The sequence below is a fragment of the Neolamprologus multifasciatus genome, chromosome 15, assembly GCF_963576455.1.
Source record: "Neolamprologus multifasciatus chromosome 15, fNeoMul1.2, whole genome shotgun sequence".
NCBI classification, from domain to species: Eukaryota; Metazoa; Chordata; class Actinopteri; order Cichliformes; family Cichlidae; genus Neolamprologus; species Neolamprologus multifasciatus.
The window spans coordinates 26,069,343-26,094,775 of NC_140453.1; the positions used below are offsets into that span (position 1 = coordinate 26,069,343).

Here is a 25,433-nt window from a genome sequence, read left to right on the forward strand (position 1 = left end):
CAGAGAGAAAACTTCTCATTATAGAAATGGCCGAATCTGAGAAATGGTAAGACTTCAGTTTGGGAAGCAGCAGATTAGGACTGATGACATCAGAGGACGAACTGAAATCCATGAATACAACTCCAACTTTTTTTTTTTTTTTTTTAGTTCTGTGAGCCAATGATCAGTTATGTCACCAAGAGTTTGATGATGAGTGAAAAATTCATTGTTATTAAAGTACCCCTGCATCTGCTGGATGAGTACTTTCTCCAGGATCGGATCAGGACGGAATACGCAGCTCTCAAGATTCTCTGATGGGAACTTGCCGCGGTGGATGCACGAGTTCAGGATGTGACATATGGGAGCAGAGATGGATGGAGCTGCAGTTTGTAGAACATAAGCATCAACGTGGGACATCAACCTCTCAACTTCCTTATCCTCAACTTTCCTAAACTCGAGAGAACAGTGTTTGTTTTCCATGATCTTTTTTTTAATAAGAAACTCTGATGGACACACTTCAGAAAGAACAGGAGGAGACTTTAAGGGTTCACTGAGGGGATCTGTTTCTGAGTTTCTGCTTCTGGGGACTCTTCTTCGTACAGTGGCAGTGATGAGCTTATGATTACTGATTGATTTAACTTGGTGACCGTCTGGTTCTGTGCAGAGTGCTGGAATATTTGTGTAGATGTGATCAATATATTTTGATGTGGATCGTGAATTTGTCATGTGCGCTCTGGCAGGCTTTTTTACGATCTGGGTCAGTCCACACACAGAGGAGACAAAATCAATCCTTGTCTTTTTTGTAGACTCTTTCGACCAGTCAAAGTTAAAGTCTCCCAGAAGGAAAATGTCTTTGTCTTCATTTGACACCATTTCTATTTTTCTGCAGATTTTAATTAAATAATCTATTTTGCTGCCTGATGGTCTGTAACAACATCCCACTAACACTGGTCTGGTACTGATCTTTGTGATCCAAGTCATACCGCTGAATAACTGTCATGTGATTGTGAATATAGAAACAGGCACCACCTCCATTACTGTTTCTATCCTTCCTGTAAAACCTGAATTTCTCTATATGTAGTTCAGAGTTTTTAACACTGTTGTCTAAATGAGTTTCAGTTAAGGCCAGCACATGAATGTTAGAATCTGTTAATATTTTCTCAACGTCAGGATGCTTATTCCTAAGACCACATATGTTCAGATGAGCTAAACATAAATACTCGAGTTCAGAGTCAGCTGAGGGATCTGCAGCGGCCATAGTTTCAAAGAGAGACGGGAGTCACGGGTTCTCTGATCCTGGTTTGTCCTGATGGAAAGTGTCCTCTCTGCATCCTTCAGCTGAGAAGCTGTTGGCCTGATTCTTAGTCTCTTGGTCCAGGTTCAGTCTGCGGCACAAACACCTCACGGTTACCATGCAAAGAGTATAAATGGAACTCACATACACTAGATGATCTCAATAAATCTGTAACAGTAAACTTTCCTGTAAAGTAAAATATTTCAGTAATATTTTATTATGCTTTGTTGGAATATTTCATAAATCAGATTTGCAAAAGAAGATTTTCAAAATCGATTCAGTTTTATTCATATAGCTCTGAATCACAACAACAGCCACTTCAAGGTGCTTTACACTGGAAGGTAAAAATGACATTTATTACATTTAAAATTACACATTACATACAGCACCCCTCCGCAAATCACTACCTTATCATTTTGGAGGGGTTTGTGTGTCCCAGGGATCCCAGGCACTATGTTGTCCGGGACTTTTACCCCCTGGTAGGGTTTTCCATGGCAAATTGGTCCTGGATGAGGGACCAGACAAGGAGCGATTCAGAAGACCCCTATGAGTAAAACATCAAGAGAACAGTGGGGAGGCTGCCCGAGGGTGAGCTTTTGGTGGCCAGGGCTTAGTCCATGGGGCCCGGCCAGGCACAGCCCAGAAAAGGGACATAGGCCCATCCTCCTGCTGGCCCACCACCTGCAGGAGGCGCCATAGGGGTTGGGTGCATTGTGTGCCGCGCAGCGGCCAGGCGCTGAGGCCCTGATAGAAGGAATACGTCGAGGACCTCCTTAATCCCCTGTGGACGGCTAGAGGACAGCTCACCTATCTCTGGGGTCAGGTCAATTCAATTCAATTTTATTTATATAGCGCCAAATCACAACAACAGTCGCCTCAAGGTGCTTTATACTGTACAGTAGATCGTACAATAATAGATACAGAGAAAAACCCAACAATCATATGACCCCCCTATGAGCAAGCACTTTGGCGACAGTGGGAAGGAAAAACTCCCTTTTAACAGGAAGAAATCTCCGGCAGAGCCAGGCTCAGGGAGGGGCGGCCATCTGCTGCGACCGGTAGGGGTGAGAGAAGGAAAACAGGATAAAGACATGCTGTGGGTCGAGGTGACTGTTAAATAACTCCTTGGTGGCAGAGGCTCTGGGGTGGATGAGGTCCGCCCTGAGTTCATGAAAGGCTCTGGATGTTGTAGGGCTGTCTTGGTTGACACTTCTCTGCATTGTTGCGGAGAGATCACGGGCAGTACCTCTGGATTGGCAGACAGGGGTGGTGATTCCCATCTTTAAGAAGGGGGACCAGAGGGTGTGTTTCAACTATAGGGGGATCACACCCCTCAGCCTCCCTGGAAAAGTCTATGCCAGGATGCTAGAAAGGAGAGTCCATCCGTTAGTCGAACCTCAGTTAAAAGAGGAACAATGCTGTTTTTGTCCTGGTCGTGAAACACTGAACACTGGATACTTGAGGGTGCATGGGAGTTTGCCCAACTAGTCTACATGTGTTTTGTGGACATGGAGAAGGCATTTAATACTGTCCCTCGGAGTGTGGGAGGTGCTTTGGGAATATGGGGTTTCTGGCCCATTGCTAGAGGCCATTCAATCCTATCTAACACTCACACGCATTCGTATTCTGATGAATGCATCGGAGAGCAACATGGGGTTAGTATCTTGCCCAAGGATATTTGGCATGCAGACTGGAGCAGAATGGGATTAAACTACCAACCTTCCATTTAGTACCCTACTAATACAATTGTTGTACGGGTAAGGTGTTCTGGGCAAGTCCCACTGGAGGCCCCGGGGCAGACCCAGGACACACTGGAGAGATTATATCTCTCAGCTGGCCTTCAGACAAGCTGAAGGAGGTGGTCGGGGAGAGGGAGGTCTGGGCTTCTCTGCTTAGGCTGCTGCCACAGTGACCTGGCACAGGATAAGCGGAAGAAAATGGATGGAATAACACAGCATAAGAAAACTGTCTCTGGCGTTTAGTGCAGGATATTCACTTTTTGTGTTTTGATTGGTCTGTTTTGGTTTCATTGTGAAGGCTCAACCTGAGTAATGTTGGGCTAAGTTTGGACAGCAGAGAGAGGGATAGAGCTCTCCTGGGTCCTCACATGCAGAGCCATTAAATCATGAGTTAACTGTGATTAACCGCAACCTTTTGAAAGCTGACTTTCACTGTCACACCCAGGCCTGACTACTTCCAGACATGTAACTTTCAGGCTGTGTAAAAAAGTGGAGCAGATCTCAAACAGTAGTACATCACACAACCAACTAACGAAAGAGCTGAGCAACAAAGTCACTGACATCTATCAGTCTGAAAGACTTACAGAGAGATTTGTAGTCTGGGTCACAGATGAATGCAGAACAACACTGTGACGGAGGTGTAGTCCGTGGCGCCGCTGCAGAGGAGGGGGGTGGAATGGACTGTAAAAACACACAATTATCAAAGAAACAAATTTCACTACCAACACTGAGAGTCTTGAGTCCTTACTGGGGTTAAAAGCATCCAAAGAACCAGCCGAGAGAAAAACTCTGTAACTCTGTCAGTCTACAGGACTCACTGGAACACAATAACTGTAGTTATGGTAGTTATTGTCAAGGTCAATGTCAAGTTTATTTGTATTGCACATTTCAAACATCTCATGCTGCAAAAAGTGCTTTACAAACTAAAATGTAAGTAATAAGTAAAATGCACAACAATGATGCAATAAAATTTAAATGAGAGAGAATAACACAATAAAGACAAAAACAACAATGAAGCCTGTTAAAACCAAAATGGATCGACATGTGCTAAAAGCCAGTCAAAAGAATTTGTCTTCAGTAAAGACTGAAAATGTTCCAGCATTTGTGCAGACCTAATATTTAGAGGGCGACTACTCCAGAGTCTGGGATTTGCCACAGAAAGGCTCTGTCCCTACCAAATTTAGACCGTGGAACTGATAAGATTAGTTCTGAATAGTGATGTGTCATGCGCAAAAGCATTGACTCTAAGAGCCAACTTCCATCGAGTGAGAGCCAGCTCCCCAATTTTTTTAAACAAGGTTTATTGTGTTGCCACAGTATTTAACTGTCCTCCCACATACATCGCACACAGCATGATTGGTTGGAATTGGTTGCACCTCTTTGTTCAGCATGGACCAAACATTTCTGCATATGGAGTTCAACACTACCCTCTCAGAAACTTCATTACTCTATCCTAGGTTTAAAAAGCCTTAATTTAGTGACAACAGAGCTGTTGATGACGCACTTCAGAGAATAACTGCCTCAGCAGCAAAATGCACCCCCAGCAGCCACCCAGCTCCATCATTAGAGGGCCAATTGGAGGAGGAGCCACAACCTTCTGCTGTGTGGAGACTCTTTGACGAAAGAGCTACAGGAGATGCTGCAAAGAGCTGATGCTCTACTGGAGATGCAATGTTATCTTGAGAGATGAGATGTTATCTCTCCAACATGGAGAAGACCCCCTGAGCTGGTGGCAGGCCAAGGTCACAGTTTTTTCACACCTGGTGAAGGTGATGGAGGGGACACTATGCATTACAGCTGCACCTTTGGAAAGAGTCTTCTCAAAAACAGAAAAGATAATAACTCAGAGGAGAAACTGCTCTCCAGACATACTGTTTGGTTACTGAGTTTGGTTCTGTTTCTGCTCTGCGTATTTGTTTACAGAGTTTTGTTCATTTGTTTTTGTGTCAAATTAAAATTAAACATTTGATTATAATATTAAAATTAAGTAAGAATGCCTGCTTTTGAAACGGAAGAAATACATAAAATTAGGCAGTTATAAGGCTGCTCATAAAAACACTAAATACAAAATGGTTTATCATCACACAAAGCATTCATATTTGCCAAGTAAGGGTAAAATATTAGGCTGTGGACAATAATAAATTAGAAGCCATTTGGGAGCCAAAAGAGCCAGCTCTTCCTTGGGAATCGTGCCACAAGAGTTGTCTCTCTGAAAAGAGCCGAACTTCCCATCACTAGTTCTTATCTTGATTTCATGGGTCACAACTACAATTGTAGTTATTGTGTGTGCACCTTGAAAGATGACTGTTCAAGGTGTACAGGTGACACATGTCTTATGTGTTTGAACATTACTTTGTGAACGCATTACTGCTCAAAAAGGTTTTTATCGTTCGACTGACTTACATTTTCAATCTGCAAGATTTAAATGCTCAAAAAGCATTTGGCTCTTGTTTGGCTCTCAGCGGAGGCGGTCGCATTTTTCTCCTCTCCTCCTTACCCTTATCTTCCCTGCTTAGCCTCTCTGTCCTTGTCTGTCTCATGTGCATTATTCTTTTCCCTGGAACAGTCTCTCACTGTCGTTCTCTAAAACCTAAAAGAGAATTATGGATTTGATCAACTGGTCTCTGAATGCTATTGACACCCTCTTCTCAACGAGAAGTCTGGGCTCGGGAGAGCCCGAGTGCCCCGGAGGGACTTTCCCTGCCGGTTACACGATGGACGGGTGGCAGAAATGGAGGGTCGTGTGCCTGGCGGGACTGTCGATCGAGGACGCTGAAGATGTTTACCTATTCGGAACCATGATAACGGGGTTCTTGCTGATCGGAGCTGGCATGGCCCTGACTTATCGGAGAAATAACAGAGCGGAACCGGCTGTTCAAACCCCCCCAAAGCTGCCCGCTGGAATTGAAGCGACGGGACGAGTCGCGACCTCTCACAACGAACGCAGCATGGTTAACACCTTGGAGACGCTTACGGCTTCTGTGAAGGCTCAAAACAACACCATTGAGCGTATGGTGGGATACATCAGAGAGGGCCCTGCTCAAAATGAGAACCTTGAGCGAAAGCTGGATCACATCACAGAACGGATCACAGCAGTTGTGAGGTCTCAGAATAAAAAGAATGATAACACCACGGATCAGAAGTTTGATACCATCATGGGGAGGCTCGCGGCTCTCCAACGGGAGATAGAGAGACCAGTATCAGAGTGTTAAAAAGATCAGCTTTGAAAATTCTCAATAAATCAACAAATTCGGGATCAAATGCAGACACCACCACGGCGCCAGCTGCACAGGCCCAAGGCTGAAGCCGGACAAACACTCCCTGATAACGACTGTGTGATGACTATTCTCCCCATCCCTGCAAGGCCACCTGGATTGGCTGGAGGACTGTTTACTTAGCCTGTTAGGGCGAAGGACACTGTCTCAGCTGAATTATGGACACGCACACACACACACTTACACTGATAAGCACTCACTCATCTCCCCTTCCCTTTCCAACGCCTTCGATGCTTGTTACCTCCTGGGAACACGAGGCGGGTCTGGGCCCGCGCTGGCGAGTCGGCGCAGTGGCAGGATGTCTGCTGTGTTGCCTGGGATTACTCCTCATCCCCTACCCATCCCTGTGGCTTGTTATGTCTTCATAATGTTGTGCTGTGAACATTCATGTGCTTTTTTTGTGCAGAGGAGTTTTTTTTGTTTCCTGTTCTCGTGCTGTCCTACCATGGAAGCACAGCATGAGTAGGGGTCTCTTCTTTTCCTCTTGTACCTTCCCATTGTGTGTACATTTCAGTGTTTTTTTCCGTAACTGCCGATCTCCGACTTGTAACCCCAATGTAATGTCTGTGTTATATGTGTAAGGTCGGGGGGGGTGTCTCATTTCACTGCAGGGCAACCTGTATGTGACAAATAAATTCTGAATCTGAATCTGAAAAAAAACCATTGAGTATAATTTAACTTTCATAACATGAATATTATTAGTTACAGAACATGATTTATTAGAAGAGAGCTGGAGGGCAAAATGTGATTAGTACTTCAAGTCAAGGCAGTATAGCAGAGACACAGCTATTATGTGTTTCCTTAACTTTACTGTTACGTACTTAGTATGTCAATCATGAATTGTTAATGCCTTGCATATTTAAAGTACAGTGCAGTACCACAAATCCTAACGGATCTGTTAAGAAATATAGCTGGTATTGTGTTGTGTCATCATGTAAATTGTAGTCCAATGGATGCATGCTCTAACAGGAAGTACAACGAAGGAGTTTTCAGCACTTTGGCAGATGTGTCTGTATGTACCTGTGGACACCTTTTGTCAGCATCATAATGCCACAAACACTTAACAGGTAATGTAGTTTAGATCAAGACAGAGTTGGTAGAAAAACATGATCTGACACATTAGTACAGTATATTAGTAGAGTGCCCTTGTAATAGCATAGAAATGCCTGCTCATGGATCATATGGTCAAAATAGTATCTAGTTTAACTCTTGATATACACACCACATAGTTTTAATGTAACAATAATAACAGCTTGTAACTGAAGTCAGGAAAACAGAAGGAGTTTGTCTGAAAGACTAACAAAGTCAAAATTCTTGCTCATGTACTCGCTCAGTATAATTTCTCATCACATCATTTATAATGCAAATATGAACAAGATACAGTGGAACCCCGACTTACAAATACCCCGTTAAATGAAAAATTCAAGTTACGAAGGCACTGAATGGCAATATTTCTGCCCGTGTTACAGCAAAATGCCCGTGTTCCGAAATGGGCAGGCTCCGATTGGCCGAGCCCAGAATGCCCAGAATGCCTAGAATGCCTTCCGAATTATGTGCCACCTTGGCTTTTGTACTGTGTTGATGTTGCAGTTAGCAATTAGCCAATAGCCGATTGTTTATTCACAATGAGGCCTGCAAGCGATTCGAGTGAAAAGAAGAAGCGTAAAGTGCTCTCGATGACAACAAAGAGAGAAATTATTGATAAATATGGCCGAAATCCTTCGACCATAGGAACAATTCTAAAACAAAAAGAAGTCAAAGCAGGTAAACCTTCAATGGGCACCACTATCATGTCCAAAAGGAGGAGCCACATACACGATGAGATGGAAAGGCTTCTCCTTGTTTGGATTAAAGACAAGGGAAAGGCTGGCGATACACTCACCGAGACGATCATTTGCGAGAAGGCGTCCTCAATTTATAATGATTTAGTAAGCAAGGCACCTTCCGATGAGCAGCCAACAGCATCGACGTCCTCGCAGGAGGCACCCCCATCCTCCCCAGAGTTTAGGGCGTCGCGTGGGTGGTTTGATTGGTTCAAGAAGAGGACTGGCATCCACTCCGTTGTGCGTCATGGCAAGGCAGCAAGTTCCGATCACAAGGCTGCCGAAGAATTTGTTAAAAAATTTGAGGAACTCGTAAATCAAAAAGGCTATAAAAATGCGGCAGCGTACATGCATCACCGCGGAGGAACTAAAGATGCCAGGCCACAAGCCCATGAAGGACCGTCTTACCCTCGCCCTGTGTGCTAATGCCAGTGGGGACTGTAAGGTCAAGCCACTCCTAGTGTACCACTCAGGAAACCCGCGTGCCTTCAAGATACACAAAATTTTAAAGGAGAGGCTCGAGGTTATGTGGAGGTCCAACTCCAAGGCCTGGGTGACCCGACAGTTCTTTGTCGAATGGGTCAACTTGATCTTTGGGCCTGCTGTCAAGAAGTTCCTCGAGGAGAACGATCTCCCCATGAAGTGCCTGCTGATCATCGATAACGCCCCCGCCCACCCCTCTGGCCTCGAGGACGACATCCTGGAGGAGTCCTCGTTCATCAAGGTTCTCTTCCTCCCTCCCAACACGACCCCTCTCCTCCAGCCCATGGTCCAGCCAGTCATCTCTATTTTTAAGAAACTGTACATGAAAAACATGTTCAAACGGTGTTCCGACATAACAGAGAGCACGCAGCTCACCCTCAGGGAGTTTTGGAAAAATCATTTCAACATCGTTGCATGCCTCAAGTTGATTTCTTTGGCATGGCGGGAGGTGAGTCGTCAAACGCTAAATTCTGCTTCAAGGACATTCTCCGCGATTTTCAGAAGGTGGCCGATTTTGTCGAAAGAAATCACCCTGAAAAGAACTTTACCGCTCGTGCTATAGAGCATTTTAGTGACGTCTGCCTCTCCCACTTCAGATCCATTTTGAAAAGTAGACAGAGACAGACGTTGTTAGATAGACTTTTCACAAAGAGGCCAGCAGCAAGTCAACCAGGTGAAAGTGTGCCTTAGAAGGCGAAAAAAGCAATGAAAGTAGCAGTAGTGATTAGTTAAAAAACATAAAAATGCACAAAAATATAAAATTAAAAAAAATTATAAAATAGAAAATTAAAAAAATTATACAATACAAGTTTAAAAAATATGTAAGTTTTAGTTTTAATGTTTAGAATGTTTAGAATGTTATATACATGCAGCATGCGTATGCATGCATGCATACAGCTGACACATATGTACACTTATTCCTCTAATTTTGAGTTATTGGTAATATTTTTACCCAGATGTGATACTTCTTAAAATACAAGCAGACATTACAAAGAAAGTTGAAGTGTTAATAATTGTATAAAAATGTCTGAATGAATAGTACATTGTTTTTTGTTGCCGTTCTTTTTGACTTGTAGTGTTTTTAGATGCCAGGGCTGTTGGTGGATTAAAAATGTTTGTTAATAAAAATAATGTTTTCTTTGGTCTTTAACATGCACTTCAGTGTCTGTTGCACTACCTCCTTATGTTTAAAGCCTGATTAATCTTTGAATGAAAAAATCAAGAACTTTACACCCTAATGTTATGCCAGTTTTCCCGGTGGTGGTGCTGCATGCATGCATACGTATGCTTTCTTCAGCCTCCGCCACCGAGAACTTCGTCTCCAGCCAGCATCGCCTCACTCAAAAGTGCTTCAACTTACCTCGGGAACGGATTACTTTCGTAAGTCGGGGTTCCACTGTAGTTCATTTAGTAAATGTGTTTATTAGTGTTGTTATTAATATGACTGTTCTTTTGACCAGTTGCTGTTACGCCAGCTTAATGTCACAACTCTTACACTGGAAGAGTTTCAGCTGTCACAACAGGAAATGAACAGGTAGAATTAATACCATGACAATGACTCATCTCCATGTTCCAGTGAATTATTAACATGCACGAACAATAATAGAAAATTGCTTAAATGGAATGCAGTCTTTGTCTAAGCTGTTGTTGGTCCCTCTGCTAAGCCTGAAACCACAGCTCACTGCATTCACTCAGTGATGGTGAGGCTACAGACTTCGAATCCCAGAGCTCTCTGTTTCATTGCTCCTGCCATAGTCTGTTCCACTGAAGAGATTAATAAAGCTTTCTGAGGCTGATCGACTCATCCACACACAAAGGAAATTAATGAAACATGAAAAAGGCTTAATGATGTAGCTTCAGCCACTGGTTGACGGATCGCATGACTGAAAGTGCTTCTTCATTTACTTTCCATAATGATGATAACTGAATAAAAACTTGTGTCTGACCTCTGAACCACTCTTATGTCCAGTTAAAAAGGACAAATATGTTAAGGGAGGAAAGTGAATTGTATTTGTTGAAAATCAACAGGACTTACCTGAAGTAAAAAGACACAGTTGCAGTATTTCTACTTTTAACATGCTCCTCAGAATGAGAACACCTTACTCTGACACTAACAAGATTCTGAATTTAGCACTTTTAATTACATAAACATTTGTACCCCGCAATTTTAATTTTGTCAGAAATTAGAAAAACAAATACCCAGGAATAAAACCTGCTGAGTTTGTTCTCACTCACCTGTCACTGTTGTTTCACCTTAAAATGATGGAAAGAAAGTGTGAGGAAAAGATTGGACATCCTCACTCAGGTGTGTCTGTGTTGTATCTGACTCAAAAACAAGGAACCTGTACATCTCACCTGACTGCAAGCTGATGATGCCAATGCTGTTACCTTGGCAGAATGCAGTTTATCAGGTTTACAGACAGATGAACAAACACCTCCCAAAACCATAAGAGTCAAGTTACAGGAGGCATTTACTGTATATAATAGTGTTTCAACAGTACTTTATATGGTATTAATGTCATACCTGAAACTAACTTTGTGGTTGTAAATGTTACAGTAGAAGGGTGTCATCACCGCTGCTGGCTGTAGCTCAGGTGGTAGAGCAGGTCATCTACTGATCGGAAGGTTGGTGGTTCGATTCCTGGCTTCCCCTAGTCTGCATGCCAAATATCCTTGGGCAAGATACTAACCCCAAATTGCTCTCCGATACATCCATCGGAGTATGAATGTGTGTGAATGTTATCTAGAAAGCACCTAGAGAAATGTGCTTGTGTGAATGGGTGTGAATGGGTGAATGCACAAGTTGTGTAAAGCGCTTTGAGTGCTCAGAAGAGTAGAAAAGCGCTATATAAGAACCAGTCCATTTACCATTTACCGGTCTAGTCCAATCACCTTCTCCTGCCCTTCTCCAGGCCAATCAACATTCATGCCTCGTACTTTAAATTTCCTCTGCATCTGTCTTTCTCCTTCGCAGACTCCTTTGCGCAACCCACCTGCTCTCCATCTCCGAATCTCAGCACTCAAGCTCCATTCAAGCCACCCTCAACTTCACCAGCAGCGTCTAGTCTCCCATTCTCAGCTGGGGTTCTGCTCTGCCCAGAGTCAATCGGCGTCTAACCACTGAACACCTACAGTAGCTTTTCCATTCATCAATAAGTCAAGTTCCTTCTTTCTAATCACAGTCAGAGTCAGAGAGACTTTATTTATCCCCAAAGTGCAATTAAGATAGATACACAAACATCACATTGGGGAGACAGGTCAGGCCGGTCAACCGCACGAACAGCGACCCGAACCGAAACTATGGAAAATGCACAAAATGAGGAAAGACGAGGAGAAAAAGGAACTCCCCCAGACTGAGCTCCAACAGGGGGATCAGTTTAAGAACAAAAAAAACACCTCAGCACAGGACTTCAACCATGGTGGCTTAAAGTCAGCATTCCCCAGATTTGAACAGTGTGTTTGTTCCCGTTGTTGCAGCAACATCCAAAAAGGCTACAGAGCAACCCCTCTACCACACCTATGTTTGTCAGACCACATGTGCATGCTGCTGATCCCTGCATACACTAACCTTAGGAGGAGAGCCCCACCCCCAGCCACAAAGACTGTGAAAACCTGGCCAGAAGGTGCATCACATCAACTGTTTTGAAAACACAGACTGGAGAGTGTTTGAACATCAGGACCTCAAAGTGCACACAACATCAGTGCTCTCATATATTAACTTCTGTGTCAACAGTGTCATTGTGGACAAACATCTCCAGGTGTATTCCAACCAGGAACCCTGGATGACTAAAGAGGTTCAGGTCCTGCTGAAGCAACGTGACGCCGCTTTCAGATCCGGTGATAGTATGCAGTACAGTGCAGCCAGATCTGAGCTGAAAAGAGGCATCAGAGAGGCCAAGGCAGCGTACAAGAGGAGGATTGAAGACCACTTCAGCAACAACAACTTATGACAGGTATGGCAGGGAGTTCAGCACTTAACCAACTACAAACCTTGCAATACCATGTTGACTGAGGGTAACGCGGCGCTTGCACAGGAGCTGAACCACTTCTTTGCACCCTTTGAGGTGAAGGGACCAGAGGCAGCAGCAGCAAAAACATCGGACAGCAGCAGCATCCCAAGCCTCGTGGTGCAGGAATATGAGGTGAGGCCAACACTAAGGGCAGTGAACCCCAGGAAGGTCGCTGGTCCAGATGGGGTGACCGGAAGGATTATAAAAGAATGTGTAGACCAGCTGGCTGGGGTCTTCACTAAGATCTTCAACACTTCAATGTCCAAGTCCTGCATCCCGCCACACCTAAAGTCGGCCACAATTGTCCCACTGCCAAAGCGTACCAACATTAGCAGCCTCAACGACTACTGACCAGTTGCTCTAACACCTGTACGGTGTACATTTTAGGACATCGTCAGGTCTCAAGAAAAAAGTTGTCAGGTATCAGACAAAAAAATTGTCAGGTCTCAGTTCTCAAGAAAAAAGTTGTCAGGTATCAGACAAAAAAATTGTCAGGTCTCAGTTCTCAAGAAAAAAGTTGTCAGGTATCAGACAAAAAATTGTCAGGTCTCAGTTCTCAAGAAAAAAAGTTGTCAAGTATCAGACAAAAAAATTGTCAGGTCTCAGTTCTCAAGAAAAAAGTTGTCAGGTATCAGAAAAAAAATTGTCAGGTCTCAGTTCTCAAGAAAAAGGTTGTCAGGTATCAGACAAAAAATTGTCAGGTATCAGTTCTCAAGAAAAAAGTTGTCAGGTATCAGACAAAAAAATTGTCAGGAAAAAAAGTTGTCAGGTATCAGACAAAAAATTGTCAGGTCTCAGTTCTCAAGAAAAAAGTTGTCAGGTATCAGACAAAAAAATAGTCAGGAAAAAAAGTTGTCAGGTATCAGAAAAAAAAATTGTCAGGAAAAAAAGTTGTCAGGTATCAGACAAAAAAATGTCAGGTCTCAGTTCTCAAAAAAAAAGTTGTCAAGTATCAGACAAAAAAATTGTCAGGTCTCAGTTGTCAGGAATCAGACAAAAAATTGTCAGGTCTCAGTTCTCAAGAAAAAAGTTGTCAGGTATCAGACAAAAAATTATCAGGTCTCAGTTCTCAAGAAAAAAGTTGTCAGGTATCAGACAAAAAATTGTCAGGTCTCAGTTCTCAAGAAAAAAGTTGTCAGGTATCAGACAAAAAAATTGTCAGGAAAAAAAGTTGTCAGGTATCAGACAAAAAAATTGTCAGGAAAAAAAGTTGTCAGGTATCAGACAAAAAATTGTCAGGTCTCAGTTCTCAAGAAAAAAGTTGTCAGGTATCAGACAAAAAATTGTCAGGTCTCAGTTCTCAAGAAAAAAAGTTGTCAAGTATCAGACAAAAAAATTGTCAGGTCTCAGTTGTCAGGAATCAGACAAAAAATTGTCAGGTCTCAGTTCTCAAGAAAAAAGTTGTCAGGTATCAGACAAAAGATTATCAGGTCTCAGTTCTCAAGAAAAAAGTTGTCAGGTATCAGACAAAAAATTGTCAGGTCTCAGTTCTCAAGAAAAAGGTTGTCAGGTATCAGACAAAAAAATTGTCAGGAAAAAAAGTTGTCAGGTATCAGGCAAAAAAATTGTCAGGAAAAAAAGTTGTCAGGTATCAGACAAAAAATTGTCAGGTCTCAGTTCTCAAGAAAAAAGTTGTCAGGTATCAGACAAAAAATTGTCAGGAAAAAAAGTTGTCAGGTATCAGAACACAAGGTACCAGACAGAGAGAAAATCTTCCTGCAGGTGGCGGTGTTGTCATGTCCCACCCGAATTGATTTCCAAATACGTCATCAACATGTGACAGTGGGAGAGCGTAAGGTCATTGACCTCACCGGAGTTTTACCGCAGTTCAGGCTCCTAACGACACAAGGTAAGTTTAACTTTTGTTTATATTTTTGCCACAGTTGTGTTATATTAAGTTGCGGTTATGTTGTGAAAGTTACATATCAGAGAAGGAAAGCTAGTTTTGTACGAAACCAAATCAGTACTATTTTTGTCTGGCTAATTCATTCTAGCTAGCGACAGTGGTGAAACGTGATTTTTTGTTTTTTATTCGGAGATGTTTCTGTTTTATTAGGAGACTGTCTCACCCCAACATCGTCAGACTCATGGCAGTTGCCCGCACTGAGTCCTGCTTTTTGTTGGAAGCTGAATACATTCATGGCGCAACCCTGCAGCAAGTGCTTCACACAGACAGCTGCTACTCTAATAGTCTGTGTTATTGAAGGATTCAGCACTTCTTATGGGTTTTTTAAATACATTTTTAGACAGCGATGAGATCAGCTACACTTTCCACAGAAGCCCAGAGTTACTGTTAATATCAAAAATATAATGCTGTCCTTTGAGATTTTAACATTTAAGACTGAGTATAATGGATGGAAACTGTTTAAATCTTTACAGCCTGGTAACATGGAAACTTTAAAAACAGCAGCAGAAGGTTTCAGTAGTGTAGTCTAATCTGTTATTTTTATTTAATAATAACCCATATTATGTATAACAGCTACATTCACCCTGGAGAGAAACTAGGGAGGGAGACCATCAGGACCAAGCAGGGTTTCCTGGGTCCAGAGGTTTGGAGAAACTTCTTCCCTTTCTTTCATCACAGCTGTCCTGTGCCAGAAGTTCTGTTGACCCACTGAAAGAGGCATCATTTAAGAAACACCAGGAAGACTGAAGCTCATCGCATTGATCAAGCAGGACTCATGATCTTCACCAGCAGCTCCCTCACAGGGAAATCTCCTCTGTAGCTCTTCTGTAGGCCCGCCCCAGGAGATGGATAAACCCAGCATTTCATCAACACTGTGATGGAGACCTTTGGTTTGTGTAATGTTATAAATACTCGGATACTCCCCAGAGGCTCCGGATTTTTACATAAAGATATTATATTCAGTCCTGTAGAAAGTTATATATTTAAAAATATATGATCCTCTGTGGTTACTCTGGTATGAATAACTCTGAATCACTTTATGGTAAATAACACACTATCTGCAAAAAAACTGTGAAAACTGTGACCTTTGACCTTCATCAGGTTTTATTTAATTGTGTTAGAGAAACTCAAACGTGCTCTTTATGCAGCTGAGTACATCAAGTGTTTAAAATAGAAGCTGTGCAAGTCTGAGATACAAACTGAGGTCCTGTTAATGCTGATATATAGTGACACAGTTACATGGGTGATTAATCCTTTTGTTTTTTTGTCTTTAACTTTATCAATAAAACAGCTGCAGCTTTCACTACAGCACATGTGGTACTTTAACCTTTGTACTGTTTTCATCAGTTCATTTTGCAGTTAACATGTGAACATGTTGGATGATCTGTCTGCTGTCACTGGGTGGTGCTGAGGTCTGAATCTGAGGGCAGCTCCTGTAATCACAAAGACAACAGAACCATCAAACTCAAATATAAATTTTATCCCTCAAAATTGAAATAAAGCTGATTCTTCTGTCCTCACACACTCAGGATGTGAAGTTCTTCTCTTACATTTTTTTCAGTATTACAGTACACTACAGTACTTTAATCCATAGTTCCTGATTAATGAGGAGCTACAAGGTACAAGTTTTTTTTTTTTTAAGTTACTGTCTTTACAGATGTGGCAAGAGACTGAAAACATGCTGTTGTTTGCACATATTTAATATTAAGTTCTGCACAGGAGCTGAAGCAGGATAATACTTGTAATGAAAGTACAGTAACAGTAATTAGTGACTGAGTAGCCCGGAGCGTTTCTCTTGATTTCTTTAGTTGGTGTAAATTCATTCACCTGCACAGATTAGCTAAACGAACCCTGACAGCCGAGTCCTCATCTTAGCTAGCTAGGTCTCAGGACCGAGCTAAGGACGGTAGTTACGGATTAGCTGACAAACACGTTTACAGGCTGTAGAGATTTAAACAGTTTTAGATCCATTACACTCACAGTCTTAAATGTTAAAATCTCAAAGGACAGCATTATATTTTTGATATTAACAGTAACTCTGGGCTTCTGTGGAGAGTGTAGCTGATCTCATCGCTGTCTAAAAATGTATTTAAAAAACCCATAAGAAGTGCTGAATCCTTCAATAACACAGACTATTAGAGTAGCAGCTGTCTGTGTGAAGTACTTGCTGCAGGGTTGCGCCATGAATGTATTCAGCTTCCAACAAAAAGCAGGACTCAGTGCGGGCAACTGCCATGAGTCTGACGATGTTTGGGTGAGACAGTCTCCTAACAAAACAGAAACATCTCCGAATAAAAAACAAAAAATCACGTTTCACCACTGTCGCTAGCTAGAATGAATTAGCCAGACAAAAATAGTACTGATTTGGTTTCGTACAAAACTAGCTTTCCTTCTCTGATATGTAACTTTCACAACATAACCGCAACTTAATATAACACAACTGTGGCAAAAATATAAACAAAAGTTAAACTTACCTTGTGTCGTTAGGAGCCTGAACCGCGGTAAAACTCCGGTGAGGTCAATGACCTTACGCTCTCCCACTGTCACACGTTGATGACGTATTTGGAAATCAATTCGGGTGGGACATGACAACACCGCCACCTGCAGGAAGATTTTCTCTCTGTCTGGTACCTTGTGTTCTGATACCTGACAACTTTTTTTCCTGACAATTTTTTGTCTGATACCTGACAACTTTTTTTCCTGACATTTTTTTGTCTGATACCTGACAACTTTTTTCTTGAGAACTGAGACCTGACAATTTTTTTGTCTGATACCTGACAACTTTTTTCTTGAGAACTGAGACCTGACAATTTTTTTGTCTGATACCTGACAACTTTTTTCTTGAGAACTGAGACCTGACATTTTTTTGTCTGATACCTGACAACTTTTTTCTTGAGAACTGAGACCTGACAATTTTTTGTCTGATACCTGACAACTTTTTTCCTGACAACTGAGACCTGACAATTTTTTTGTCTGATACCTGACAACTTTTTTTCTTGAGAACTGAGACCTGACAATTTTTTGTCTGATACCTGACAACTTTTTTCTTGAGAACTGAGACCTGACAATTTTTTTGTCTGATACCTGACAACTTTTTTCTTGAGAACTGAGACCTGACATTTTTTTGTCTGATACCTGACAACTTTTTTCTTGAGACCTGACGATGTCCTAAAATGTACACCGTACACCTGTTCATGTCATCATGTCCTGCCTGCCACCGACACCTGACCCGCTCCAGTCCGCATACAGAGCTAAGCTGAAGATGCCATTGCTACAATGCTCCACACCCCCATCTCTCACCCGGAATAACAGGTGCTCTTTGTTGACTTTAGCTCTGCTTTCAATACAATACTCCCCAACAGACTAATAGTTAAACTGCTGGATATCGGATTTCCTTCTACCACCTGCTGCTGGATCAGAGACTTCCTGTCAGACCGTGTACTGGGAGTTAGAGTGGGGCCTCATCTTTCCTCAGCCCACATAGACACAGACCTCCAATGGAGTTCAAACACCTCTGCAGTTTTGAAGAAGGCCCAACAGCGTCTCCACATTCTGAGAATCCTCAGAAAAATAGACCTGAAGAAGGAGCTGCTAATCATCTTCTACCGCTGCTCCATTGAAAGCGCGCTGACATATTGCATCTGTGTGTGGTTCTACAGTTGCACCACGGCACACAAAAAGGCACTTCAGAAGGTCATTAATATGGCCCAAAAAATCATTAAACATCCTTTTTCTTCCCTGAAGGACCTGTACAGCACGTGCTGCCTCAAGAGGGCACGTAGCATCCTACGGGACTACACACACCCAGGACACCGGGTGTTTAAGCTGCTGCCGTCTGAGGTTTTGGCTGCTGAGGTCCCCGACAAATAGACTAAAGGACAGCTTTTACAACAGGGCAATAGCCCTAATCAGTGCTAACAGCTGACCTGATTAGCTACCTCCCTGGACTTTTTTTTGTTTGGGGGGGGGGGGGGGTAACAACAATAACAATAATAATATTTATATTTATAACAAAGTGCAATAATAACAGTGTGCAATACACATACATTTATTTTTCATTTTATTACTAAGTTACCTTACTGTGTTGTGTTGTGATGTGTCGTGTCGTCTTGTTGTACGTAGTGCCGACGTGGCACAGTTTTCCAATTTCATTGTACTATTTCATCTGTATAATGTATGACTGTGCAATGACAGTAAAGAGTTATCTTATTTTATCTTATTTTATCTTATCTTATCTTATCTTATCTCCAAAAGTTTCTGTCCATCTGGACGTAACGTTTTTAGTGGGAGAAACATGTTGTCACTCATCCAAGTGGCTTCTTCAGTCTCAGCTGACTGCAGGTCAAACGCTACATCCAGATGAACAGAATCAACTTTTGGAAATTTACTTACCTGGATCATTGAGCATGCATCAAGATATCTTATCTTATCTTATGTCAGCATCTCCCTTGGTCTTGTGTCACGATCTCCCTCATGGTTGTGCGTTTCCCTGTGTACTTCTCCATGTGCTTAGCTCATATAATTTTCCAGTCTAGTTTTGTGTTGTGTTCATGACACCAGCAGGGGGCAGCTGGTGTCAAGCTAATCTGTCTGTGGTTTCATGAACATTCAGCTCAGAAACATTTTTTACATCCTGCAGGGCAGAACGCAGCCATCTGTTCTCCTTCAGCAGCCTCCAAACATCTGTGAACCACGCCTGCCTTCATCTGACTATTAAATCTTAAGGATTTTAGTTTGAAAAACCTTTCACGAATACATGAGGTCATTTTGTTGCAGCCACTGTAAAGATCCTCAGTAGAATTTTTACGTTCATATTGTGAGTCTGGTTCATCTTAAAGCTTTGAATGATTATGTAAAAACATCAGATGAGATTTTCATGAATTTTCAGTTATTTAAGAGGAAATGAGCTGAAATACATTCTCGCAAATTAATAACACATAAATGCTCACTCATACATCTGCACATGTGAAAAACATCAATAAGTTTCCAACCTTAAATGTTTTAAACCAGCTGGTTCCTGCAAAATGTCCATTCATAAAAAATGTGAGGACGGGAAAATACAGACGAGCTGTTTTGCTTTGAGATCTTGACTTGACTTATCTCAAAATTGTAAATACACTTTTTTCTTTTTCTGTTCTTGCGCCCGTCTGTTAATCGAGAATAATGACATTTCTTTGTACTGGATGCTCCTCGCCAGGGGCGATTCTAGGATCAGAGATTTGGGGGTGCTGAGCACCCAGAGAGCTGCCCAGCCAGGCAAGATAAACTTTACTCGTCACGATGAGACTTCTTCCCTGTCTCTGTCAGTCCCTGCATCCTTCTCTCTGACTGTCTCCTTGGTGCATTTAAACCCCTGTTCCTCCCTGTCCTCGTTGTCTGTTGTCTTCGTCTCCGTTAACTGAGTGCATTTTTTAGACAGAGATTCACTTTTAATGTTTATATATAATATAATACAGATACATAAAAATACACTCCAAAAATAGAAGAGTCCTTGAAATGTACAAATGTGCAAAATATTAATAAAAAATCTTAAAAAATGGAGGCAACTTTGCCTATGGTACAATGTATACAATGTATGAAAAGATCTTTACTGCAGATACTACTACGGCTCTTCAGATTTTTTCTTTTATTTTAACCTATGTAAGTTTTCCTTTTAGTAACAGATTGGAATTTTGTGTTGTAAGATTTATGAGTTTCATGTTTTCATAGTGGTACTTGGGAGAGCTTGACTTTTTCTCAGGTGTTACATGCTGTAAAAAGTTTGAGAAACACTGATAGTTATACAGACTGTATGTGTGCTTTTGGAAAACATTTAAAGCTGCTGTACAGAATCTTTGAAACAAGCTAGCTTAAAACATTTTTAGAATATAAACAGAGCACTCTGCTTCTCTTTACAGCTCCTCACTCCAGCAGGGCACTGTTTGGCACTTTCTGTGCAAATGTGGCGCATGTACTATGTGTGCTATGTGGCGATCGTGGCTCAAGAGTCGGGAGTTCGCCTTGTAATCGGAAGGTTGCCGGTTCGAGCCCCGGCTCGGACAGTCTCGGTCGTTGTGTCGTTGTGCAAGACACTTCACCTATTGCCTACTGGTGGTGGTCAGAGGGCCCGGTGGCGGTCAGAGGGCCCGGTGGCACCAGTATCCGGCAGCCTCGCCTCTGTCAGTGCGCCCCAGGGTGGCTGTGGCTACAATGTAGCTTGCCGTCACCAGTGTGTGAATGGGTGGATGACTGGTTGTGTAAAGTGCTTTGGGGTCCTTAGGGACTAGTAAAGCGCTATACAAATACAGGCCATTTTACAGACAACTAGATGATCCAAAAGTTGGCCTACCAACTTTTGGTCTACCAACTTTTGGCCTATTTACTAGAGTTGTGGCTGAACCACATTAAAATATATCATTAATTTTAATCTCCCCAATCAGTGATAATGTTATGTTGGAATGTTGTTAAACTGGGTCAAAAATGTTTCAACCCAGTTTGTTTTGCAGATTCCTTACAGCAGCTTTAATATAGGGTGAACACAACTTCCAGATTGTGTGAGTAAAATTAGTTTGTTTGTTTTTTTGTCAGTTTAAAAGTGTCTGTTTTAGCTATCACTGTTCCCTGTCTGTTTTCTTACCTGGTTCTTCTTGACCTTGTACTTTCTCCTCACGTTCCCCTCTTTCCTCTCTCCCTCTTTGAACTGACAATCATACACAAATAGATTCTATTCAATTAGATGAAAAAATTACACTAAAAAAAATTACACTAATTACACTAATTCAACCAAAAGGCAAATAACCAAACCACATGTACATCTAATAAAAGATATAAATATTGAAACACTGATCCAACATTATTCTTGACTGACGAATCATTTGATCTTATACTTTTATATATACTTATACATGGCTGAAAACTTCAACATTGAGGTAAAGACAACGGCGGGGTATAGTCCCTGGAGCAACGGACTACTGGAGAGACATAACATGACACTTACAGAAATCCTCCTGAAGGTAAAAAAGGAACGAGGATGTGACTGGCACACTGCGTTAGACTGGGCCCTTATTGCCAAAAACAGTATGCTTAATGTACATGGTTATAGTCCACATCAACTTGTGTTAGGCCAAAACCCCAACCTTCCTTCTGTGTTGATGGATAAGCCACCTGCCTTAGAGGGCACAACTGTAAGTACAAGAGTAGCTGAACATATATCAGCATTGCATGCTTCCAGGAAAGCATTTACTGAGGCAGAGTGTTCAGAAAGGATCAGGAGAGCACTACGCAAGCAACTTAGGCCTACAGATGACAAATATGAGGCAGGAGATAAAGTATACTACAAACGAGTCGACTGTACAGAGTGGAGGGGTCCAAGTGTAGTTATTGGGCAGAATGGAGCTGTTGTATTTGTAAGACATGTGGGGACTCTTGTAAGAGTACACCAGTCAACGTTGAGTAAAGTGGATGCACAGAGTGGAGATAAACAAATACCACACAGTACTACTGATGATGACACTGACAACAAAGACACAGTTGAAAATGATGAGACAGAAGCACCCGATGGTGAACAGAGTATTAGTGAGGAAGAAGACATCACTATTGACAGAGAAACTAACACTACAGAAAACATGTCTGTCACACAAACTGCAAATGAGCCCTCTACATACACTGATCCTGTCTCCTCTGCAGATGTAAAGTTAAGGGCAGGACAGCTGATCACTTTTACTTGCAGAGACAACAGTGTTCAACACACAGCCAGAGTATTAGGCTTAGGCTGAGCGGGGAAAGCAAAAGGGCAATACAAAAACTGGTACAATGTGCAATATCTTCAGCCTGATGGTAGTGAAGGTGAAAAGAAAGCTGTAGACATGTCACTTGTTGATGGTCTTTGCACTGAAGCTGAAAACAGAGATGCAGATGTACTCATGACAAAAGATATCTCCTTTGATGCTGCTAAGCAGCAGGAGATTGAGAGCTGGCAAAGTAATGGTGTGTTTGATGAAGTGAAAGACTTGGGTCAAAATGTGTGTGTCTACTAGATGGGTCTGTACACTCAAAGAAACTACTAATGGTGTTGTCCCAAAGGCCCGACTTGTGGCACGGGGGTTTGAAGAGGTAAATACTCAAGAACTACAGAAAGACTCTCCAACATTTGCGTCTGAGTCCCTCAGACTGGTGCTAGCTGTGATATGTCAAAACAAGTGGAGAGTAAATTCAATGGACATTAAATCTGCCTTTTTGCAGGGAATGGAACTGTCAAGAGACATTTTTCTTCGCCTCCCACCTGAAGCTGGCAAGGACAATGTTCTATGGAAACTACAAAAGTGTGTGTATGGACTTGCAGATGCTTCACTTTATTGGTACAACAAGGTCAAAGACATTATGCTCAAAACTGGTGGTAAAATATCACAGGTTGATCCTGCAGTCTTCTATTGGCAGAATGAACAATCTGAGATTACAGGAGTACTTGCATGTCACGTTGATGATTTCCTTTGGGCTGGTTCAAGTCAGTTTGCAACTCATATCATTCCTGTACTGAAATCTACCTTTCTTGTGGGCCGTGAAGAACATGACAGCTTTTCTTATGTTGGTATGGACATTTGTACAGTTAATGATGTAATAGAGGTGCATCAACAACTTTACATTGACAACCTGCAACCGGTTCAGTTACAAGCAGCACGGGCTGTACAGAGGGAGGCTTCTTTAAGTGAAACAGAATGTGAGCAACTCAGGTCAAAAATAGGACAGATTTTGTGAGTTGCCAAACAAACGAGGCCTGATGTTATGTTTGACACATGCAGCCTTGGATCTAATATCAAAGATGCAACTGTGCAGTCTATTCATGAAGTAAACAAAGTTATCCGTAAACTTAAGGCAGAGAAAGTGACTCTTAAGTTTCAGCACTTGGGTAACAGTGAGGATTTGGCATTGGTTGTTTTCAGTGATGCTTCATTTGGCAACCTTCCTGATGGCTGTACTCAAGGAGGGGCATTAATTGTCCTTATGGGTAAAGGAGGAAAGTTTTGTCCTCTCTTTTGGCAGTCTAAAAAAATCAGGCATGTGGTCAGAAGTACACTGGCAGGAGAAACTCTTGCCATGTCAGATGGAATAGACAGTGCTGTCTTTCTGGCAACACTTTTTTCTGAGCTTACAACTGATAACACTGGTCTGAATGCTCTTCCGTTGATCTGTGTGACTGACAATCATTCCTTGTTTGATGCACTCAAGTCCACTAAGCAGGTTACAGAGAAGAGACTGAGGCTAGAAATGAGCAGCATTAAAGAGCTTATACAAGCCAAGAAAATCAGACAAGTTTGTTGGTCAGATTCCAACTTGCTGATTGTCTAACAAAAAAGGGAGTTTCATCTTTAACCCTTCTAAAAGCACTACATGAAGGACTCTGGATACTGTGATCCTTTGTTTACTAAGTTTTCTTTGCATTAAAATGCACTATTGTTTATTGTGTGCAATGATAGTATGCTTTAAGTAAAGTAAGCACATTGAAATGTTGTTTTTGTTTTGTTTATGTATATATATATGTATACAAATGTTTGCAGGGGGTGTTTATAATTTTATTTTTTATTTTTCTAAAAGAAAGAGGGAGATTGTTAACTTGTTATTTTCTGTTACCTGTGGAGAGTTTTAGTTGTGAGTGAGCGGTAAAACATGGCGTAAGGAATAAAGCGCTTGGATGAGACTACGACGTTGTGTCTTTTGATTTAACAACACACACACACACACACACACACACACACACACACACACACACACACACACACACACACACACACACACACACAGAAGTTATAAGGTTAATGAACGGAATACCCTCTTCTTCTTCTTCTTCTGCCCTTAACCAGCCGTGTGGTGATGACTCCAGTTGTGATGGCGGCCTCATGAATGCCAGCAGTCTCTCCCCTGGCATTGCTCAGCGTCCCGGGGATACAGGCATTCCCTTGCTGGCTCTGTGGAGATTATTGCTTCGTCTAACAGGGTAAGGATATTACACCACCCTGTGAGCTTATTTCCCCCGAGACTCCTGAATCACATTTCCAACGACCTCACTGGAATATTTTGTAAACCGCGTCGTTGGGAATTCTCCCCAAGAGAGCAGCGGCGTCGTTAGCATAACACGGTGGAAATCCAAACCACAGCGTTGAGGAAGAGGATGAGCACGTCTAACCTCACCCCCTAAACCTCCAACCATAACACTGATGTAGCTCCACCCACTACTAACAGCTTACTGTATTTTTCCACATTATAAGGTGCACTTAAAGTCCTTCAATTTTCTAAAAAATCAACAGTGTGCCTTATGAGTATGAATTCTGGTTGTTCTTACTAACCTCGAACCAATTGTACTGTAGTTTTCTCTGGTCTCCTCCCCAATCAGACCAGGAGTGACATGTTTAGCCGCATGTTCTCCTTAAATTGCTGGCTGTCTGAGTGGTGTCCCAGAAATGATGTGGGCTTCATAGATAATTGGCAAAACTTCTGGAGGAAACCTGGTCTTGTTAGGAGAGATGGCATCCATCCCACTTTGGATGGAGCAGCTCTCATTTCTAGAAATATGGACAAATTCATTAAACCCCCCAAAATATGACTATCCAGAGTTGGGACCAGGAAGCAGAGTTGCAGTCTTACACGCCTCTCTGCAGCTTCTCTCCTCCTGCTACCCCCCCAAAAACCCATCTCCATTGAGACTGTGTCCGCTCCTCAAAATACGAAAAACAAACTAAAAACCAACAATAAACTACTTAAACATAAAAAATCACAAAGAAGGAACGATACAGTATCCACATCTTAACCAAAGAGTAAAACAGTGAAATGTGGATTATTAAATATTAGGTCTCTCTCCTCCAAGTCTCTGTTAGTACATGACTTAATAATTGATCAACAAATCGATTTATTCTGGCTTACAGAAACCTGGTTGCAGCAGGATGATTATGTT

The 25,433-nt window shown here is 42.0% G+C and overlaps 1 long non-coding RNA gene across 1 annotated transcript; it reads right to left on the reverse strand.

Annotated features, from left to right (window-relative positions):
• Nucleotides 1-15,595: 15,595 nt before the first annotated feature.
• Nucleotides 15,596-17,713, reverse strand: LOC146502236 (uncharacterized). The gene is made up of 2 exons (XR_014869575.1): nt 16,984-17,713; nt 15,596-15,942 (listed from the first exon to the last, which is right to left on the reverse strand). It is a non-coding gene; the product is annotated as an uncharacterized LOC146502236 (long non-coding RNA).
• Between the last annotated feature and the right edge of the window lie 7,720 nt (nt 17,714-25,433).